We start from the raw sequence: 8,286 nt of genomic DNA on the forward strand, positions 1-8,286 counted from the left end.
CAAATGTCACTGTAGGAAGCTTTTACTTCTTCATATGAAACATTTTGTGCATGCGATCTGTGACTAATTTGATTACAAGTTGCGAAAAAAATAAAGACAACATTCATGTTAGGACCATCTCAAAGGACTTTGCTTAAACCTTAGCGCAAACTTGATTGAAAGTTTGTAACTACAAAGAATTGATGCCCATAAAATTTAATTTAATTTTCTTTAAAAACAAAAGCGTTATGTCCCTTGAAAATTTTCTTTGCAGTTATACTGTTTGATACCATTTTAAACACATTTATGTGGCATTTGTTCGAACACACTTTGTGAAAAAAAAAATTTCATAGCAGTTACTACCATGTCAACTACACAGATTAGTCATTTTCCGAAAAGTTTATACCAAAGAGCTATAAAAGTAAATCATACTTCTTTGTTTTGAATAACCTACATTAAACCGATGACTTTTGAGTTTCAGTTAAATTGCTTAAGAAACTCTACGGTCCTTCAGTATTAACCATGGTAAGCTTGTATACTGCCGCGATTGGGCGTTTAGACTACGAAGCCGAGATCAATCAACTTCTATTGGTTGAAAAAATTGCGAGTATCCAGCCTTGTAGTATTTAATAATAGATTATGAATATTTTGAAGCAGCATATAAATAAAAAGTTCTGTGTCATTGGACGACTAAATATTGGTATGGGTGTCATGGTGCTTGCGTTCAGTGTTTTGATAAAGTTTACTTTAAAACCATGCGTGTTTGATTATATATTATGTTTGGAGTCTATGAAAGAATCTCATGATTGCGAAAATTAATTACTTTCTGGTAAGATGACTTTCCGCAAGCACAAAATACATCCGAATATCATAGCATTTCAGTTAAATATAGATTTACCTAACCCTAGGTTTGCATTGGAAATTGTGTACCAAGTAATGGTAAACTGTGTGACTTGGCCAAAACGGTATGTGCTGAAGTAATCGCCTTGATATCTCTGAAAACTTGTTGAAACAGGGTGTTAAACTTCAAAAACAAACAAATAAACAAAATGGTCGTAGTATGGTCTTCCAGAAGCACAAAGTATATCCGAATATTAACATCTGGGAATACCTAATTCTGGTAAACGGTTTAAGTCGGTTTAGTCTGCAATGGAATCTTGTGAGGTGGTTACATGAGGGAAGCGTTGTGGGCCTTGGATAGAGCGCCGGACTTCGTCTCAAAAGGTCGTTGGTTCGAATCCCTACAGAAACGAGTTTCTTTCACTGCCTCTCCAATCCCTAAATAGGCGCGAGTACTGGAAACCAGGAAGCAGCGTCGAGCGTGATTAATATAAACCTTGTTTCATGTTTGATGTAAATAAATACGAGTAAATTTAAGCTAAAATAGCCGTGTTTAGCTGTAGGACTGCTGAAAATGGCGTTAAAATGAACACAACAACAACATTCTTAATCATCATTTGAAATAATTCGTTGCTAAAATCTAAAGTACATTCAAAAGTTTATTATTTAGTATCTATTTACATAGTTTTATTTCGTAAACGTCCACTGGAGATGAATCATTTTTTAAAAACAGAAAACTTGGAAGCAATTGGTTTTACTTCATATTGCGCTATGATCACTTAGCGCACTATAATAGGCAGAAATATCGATAGACATTTTTCATATTTGAGCTATCTCCAAATTAAAAATTCAAATTGCCATTTCATCTTATGAAATAATTTTTTTATATTTAATGTGTCAAGACAGAATAATAAACACCTTCTTGCTGCATTTTTAATTTTTCAAAAAGACCAACTATAACGAAAATAAGGGATGTTGAAACTTTGAAGCCATTTTTCTCGAAATGGAAAAAAAGGACATAGCTCACTATAAGAATTATGCGACGAGGTGTAAAAAAGACTACGTCCGATGATACCTCAAAGACGATACCTCGAAGTATTTAAAATAAATAAACAAATTCTGTTGCAGTCGTATTTAGAATTATGGCATCCGTCATAGCTCATGTCAGCTTCTACTGTAGCACTTTCAAATAGTAGATGTTTGAGCGCCTAACCGGCAGATATTGTTTATTTATGTCTTATACATGTAAAGATAGATAGTAGCGGGATAAAATATACGCCTAGCCATTCGGATTGAATTTATGAGACAGTCACTTCAAACACAGTACAAGAAAAAAAGTAAAATAACTGGCTGCACTGTTAATTATTTATCATACAAACCACCAGCAAGCATCAATTCAATTAAAGAGTAAAGACGGCAATAAGTAGGCCGAATTTCACATTCCAGTATTAATTAAATAATAAAAAAGACAGAATTCCACATTCCAGCATGAATTTTATAAAACAGCTAAATGGGTAAATAGCCGGTCGAATGACATAATCCAGTATCAGTTCAATAAATGAGCAAAATTGTAAGAAGAAAACGCTGAATTACACATTCAAGCATTACCTCAAGTAAAGAGCATATGCATCAAAATATCTTTACAATTTTCATTTCAAACGCATACAATTGTAACGCAGTGGAAATTATTTTGTAGTGACTCTTTTAAACAAACTGGTTTTCATAGCGCTGAACTTACTCCAGGTCAATCATAGTGTTAGAACACATTTATTTAATAATAAAGCTGGACCAGATCATTGATGTAATTAGTATTTGCGTATTATATTTTACTTAATTTTACATCGAATTTCAGATTTATCATTTTCTCTTTCGCAATGAATTGATATTCATATGTTACGTTAAAAGTCCGTCGGTATTACATAATATGTATGGCGAAAACTGTCGATATGAAATTGTTTGAAAAGATTTTAGATACATCTGTAAATTGAAGTAGTTTCACCAAACCTGAAAACGATCAGTGCAAAATTCAAAGAAATAAATTTCAGATAAAATAGATTAATAACATTAAGGTGAATTATTGTTCTCCTTTCTAAATTATTTAATACAGCATCGAAGGCTTCATTTTCTGAAACAACTTGGAGACGTATTCTATTGTACCTATATGCTACAAGGAAATTATGGCTATCACATGGAAAACTTGAAAACACCTTCACCAGCTTTTCTTTTCTTATAGCTTTCCAATAGAAAGAGAATTAGTAGTAAAGTGCAAAGATGTAAATAATAACATTTAAAGTTCCATTTCTCTCCAAAAAGGGCTTGAGCTGTGCGATGTGAATTGTTTTCCAAACATAACCGCCAAAGTCCACCTTATTCTTTGCCTGTTTGATTCAATTCGTGGAAACGAAGCTTTAGTACGCTTACAAAGTCAAGAATAAAGGACAACCGGCTTAATGGTTTGGCCAAAATGATTGTTCACAATAATGTACCAACTGATGTTTTGGAATTTCGTCAGTGTGTCACTCTCCCTGACATAAGATAATTGCCTGTAGTTTTTGACTTCGAAATGAAACGAAAATAAACTCCTTATACCTGCAAAACCTTTGAATAACCAGAAACGCCCAGAAATCGTTCACATATCTTAATTTCTTTCTGGAGGAGGAAATACTCTGAAACCTCTGCATTGCCTCGATTAACATTTTTGTTTGACTACGGTTCTGAGTCCATGTGTATTCAAATCATAAATATTCAGTTTCACCCCTTCGTTGCCAAACGTGTATTTTAGTGATCAATATTTACCTTTCGACACATCCGTTAGTATCCGGGGTATCCCAGTTACATATATTTACATTCCGACTTTGTGATCCAAAAAAGGTTAAGTAAAGTTTCTTGTTACAATTGGATAGCCGACAGAAATCCCCACCTGGAATAGATGGAACAATCTGTTGGTGTCATATTTGCTTCCACAAAATCCAGTCTAGGTCGATACTGCCAGAAACAGTACCAATTTAAGCTAATCACAAAGCACTGAACACTATTTATTATATCAGCCGCGACCGGGAATCGAACCCGGACCGCTCGCGTTAACGTCCTGCTAACCACTGCGCCACTGATTCCGAGTGTATTTTAAATTTAAAAGATAAATTATGGCTCTTCCTTTGCCATTCTGTTTATTTGTAATTTCAATGTTTCTGGTTCCTCCAGTGCCTTCCAGATTTTCAATATTTACTGGCTGGCTCCTCCGTAGCTATCCTGTGTATTCTTATTTTAATAGCTTCATTTTGACTCCTACGTTTCTATTGTGTGTGTAGTTATTTTCACTACTTACATGTTCTCTCCTACGATGTTTTCCTGTATATTCTATCTTAGTGTTTATCGTGTTTATATCATGAATCCTGTTTTCATACACAGTATTGCCGCGCATGCTTAATCCATTGGAACCCTGTCTAATATTCACTGTTAACAATGCTAATCTGATCATTTTACTGTATCTTATTTTTATAAACATAGTTTCCTAATATTCCGCTTTGGTGGAGCGCCCGCTTTGAGCGCGGGAGGTCGTGGGTCCGATTCCTGACCGTGTCAAAAAAAAGATGTAAAAATGGTACTAGTAGCTTCCTCGCTCGGCGCTAAGCATAAAGAGGATATTGCTAGAATTGGTCGGTCATGTATCAGTACAATGTGACTGGGTGGGGTATCAGGCCGTTTGTCTTCGGTGTGATATTCTAGTCAGGCTGCACTATTAAGTTAGGCATTGTGCCCACTACTACCAATAGGCACCTTCGTTTATATGAATGACAAATTGTTGAAAAAAACAACGTTAAACTCTAACACACCCAGGTATTAATAATGTTCGACATTTTATGTTCGACATTCAAAGCAGTAAACTATTGCTTGGATGTTTAATAAAGCAATGCTCCAATATGGAATATCTAATAATTGGTACTTTTTTGGTAAATAATATACAAGTCGAAGCACTAATGAGTGAAAAGTAGTTGTAAGAAACTGCACTGATGGCTGCTATCATCTCTATCATCAGGTGGATTCCATATATATCGGACGTTTCGGCGCTCATCCTATGGTGCGCCGACCTGAAGTGATCAGTTTCCAGTCAGGAGATAATAAGCTTCTGCTATCCCTGTCTCATCTGCCAAGTTTCAATGGTTGTCTGTCTCTTGCTTTTGCCTTACCACCAATCCACAGTTCCTCACTCTTTAGCCAAGTCCAAAATAAGGCCTCTCGGGTGATAGCCGACAGCGCTCTCTTTTGTGACTGTCCTTTTAATCCCAGTCTAATGAATATGCACCACAGTGATTGTGCCGAAAATCTTCGGCAGTCCACCTCCACAGGAAACATTATGACCTCCAACCACTCTCAATGCAGCTGTCTGTGAGGGCCTGATACTTTCTGAGCTTTCATTCAAAGCTCTCCTCAATCCTTACTTTCTATGGTACTGTCAGTTCTACCATGACGACTTGCTTTGTTGAAGCTGACCATAGGACCACGTCTGGTCTCAAGTTGGTTACAGTAATCTTCTGTGGGTACTTGAGCTGTTTCTTAGGTCTGCTTCCAATTTCCAGTTACTAGCAGTGCCTAGGATCCCACCAACACTCTTGGCTCCTCTGCCCTCTTGTCCATCTCTGACTAAGAAAATTAATGATGGGACATTATTAACATTTTTCTGTGCACACCTGCCTTGCAAAGTGTTCTCCTATGGATGACAACACTATATCGTAGCGCCATTTGTATCTGTTATACTAACATTAATTGTTAATAACATGATTGTTGAAACATTTGTTTTCTTATATGCTACTTCAGGTATGTTTCCCGTGGCAATTCAATCTTTAGATATTTTATAAAATCGATATTTCAATAGAGTGGTTTTAATATAGCTGAAGTTTGTTGTCACAACCATTTCCATGCTTATATCGTCGGAGGAATAACACTTTACCTCTGCTAAAATTATTCAACGGTTTTAAATATTAAATTCAGATGTTAGTATGTTTGTAGGAAATATAAAAATTTGTATTCATTTTACATATTTGAGTTAAATACTTATGCGCAAATCAAAGTATTTCTGCAAAGTGCAATAACATAGGGAACTATTTAGATATTGTGAATACCTTAACACATTAACTGAATAAATTGACAATGGATTGGGACTTTTCAGTTCACAAACAACGGGAATTGACACACATAGCTTAGGTAACTTTCGATATACTTATTTCAATCTGCTTTAATTAAGTGTTTCTTTGCGAAAGTTTACTTTTCCTAATTCGAATAAGTTGCTTTTTACATTATTGTACTGTATTGTTTGGTGTGAATTCGAGATGAGATGTTGCTACCATTGTCTATGTGCAATTGTGTTGGCCTTCTTATATAGTTAATACAAGTTGAATCTTACGGCGCATGTAATATTTTTCTCTATTTATTGTCAATAATTTCACCTCTTAAAACCCCACTACTATGTCGATTAAGGGACCTTACCTAAATGACTTATTATTGGAACAAAGAATATTACTTATTATGGAACCCAAGTGAAATTACAATGGAATTTAAATGAATGATTTCTAAAGTAATGACTTTGTCAATTGATGTTTTTGCGACATTCTATTACTGTCAGCTTAAATTTCAGCGACCGCAAAAACTGTTTTCTTAACTAATTAATAATAAGTTTAATGTGAGTACAGTGTATCTAATTGATTGCAAAACAAAAAAGGCTATTTTGTTGTTAAACATATCTTAAGGCATAAAATATAATAACCAAAGATGTAAGAATAAACAAAATTTACCGACCGATCAAACTTTTATTATATACATTTTGAATTTTGGTTAAGATATCCGTATGTTCTGATGAATCAATTTTTGTGATATTGTTAAATCTTTAACCTGTAGTATAACAAAACTTATGTTTAATAAGTGTACAGTTATATTTTACAAGAGGATATTAAAGCATGTATACTCTGTTACATTAAGGACATTACTCCTTTAAAAATATGTAGCAAAGGAATTACAGCAGTACGATGTTTTACCATTGAAACGACGATGTTTCCTGGTGCTTATGTCTACCGTATGTCAGTTAACTTCGTTCGTCTGATATGTATTCGAGCAAAACATATTATTGTCCTTCAGGTTAAAATGTTTACAATGACACTGAAAACCAATCTTTTTACGTATAAAAGAATTTTATTTTCTTAATGCTTTATTTATTTATTTTTTGTTTCTTTGTTTGTAGTAAAAATATTGAAATATTTTTAAATCGGTTTGCTAGTGTATTTGTCTTCACTTTTAACAATTTCACCTAGTATGATATAAAGAGGTATTGCCTTTCACAACTTATAAAGATGATATGGTCCCCGTAGGGGTCTATAGAAATACACTCCGTCCATCCTTCCGTCTGTCCGGCTTCAAATCTGAATCCTGCAGAACGCTTGATATGTGAATAGCAGGCAATACGTAAATTATGCGTATGTGTGGTGGACGGGTTTAGGCGTTACCTAAACTCTAGTGGTAGAAAGTTCGAATCCCGTCCAGGCAATGCCCCGAGATCGTATAGTGGACTAAATTCTAGACTCTAATTTTTACCTTCTGAAAGAATACTAACAAAATTAATATTTAATAAATTGATTTTTATTTCTTTACCTGTTCATAATAAATGTATCTAATGTAACGTTATCTTATGGATTTAAATTATTTTGAAGTAATAGTTGTTTGGCTGACTAAACGTTCGCGGACGATTTCTCGTTGTTTTCCGCCACAAACAAGCATAATTTTGCCTTTTTATTACCGTGCACGGACCAGTGCACGACGGTTGGATAATCTTATCCAATAGTGTCTCTCTATCAGACTTGTTATGTGCATAGCCATGGAAACCCGACCGGAATATTCCAAGTGGAAATCGGGTATTTCCGTAAGCACTCGTGCAGACGACAATTTATGGGAGAGAAAGTATCAGATGACAACGGCTACTACATATGTATGACTTATGCCTGTAGGTCGTAGGTCGTAGGTCAAGTAAAAATTGTTTCATCTTCATACTTTTTATATGCTTTGATGGATTATTTTGTTATACACACTTTTGTCCATCTTTATGAGACAACCCATGGTCTATACTTGGCAGTTTAAGGTATTGTTCACTGTTTATGTCCCTTATAATTTGTTTTCACACCAGAACTTTTATATGCATTGAAGGTTTTTTTTCTTTATTACAACATAGAAATGTTCCAAAAAATCACTATATGTGTCGCACACATGACCCATAGCTCTTGGGCTCCATAACTTTTATGTGCAATGATGGAATGTCTTAGTACTGCACAAATATGTTTTCCATGATAAGACAATTTGTCGCGTACACGCTCTATGCGTGTACGTCAAAGTAACTATTGATAAGTAAAAATTGTTTATCTTAACTCCTGAATATCTTGAAACAATGTCAGTCCTAACACTGTTGCCAACAAACGCAAGGGACAA

The sequence above is a fragment of the Mercenaria mercenaria genome, unplaced genomic scaffold, assembly GCF_021730395.1.
Source record: "Mercenaria mercenaria strain notata unplaced genomic scaffold, MADL_Memer_1 contig_4390, whole genome shotgun sequence".
Classification (NCBI taxonomy): Eukaryota; Metazoa; Mollusca; class Bivalvia; order Venerida; family Veneridae; genus Mercenaria; species Mercenaria mercenaria.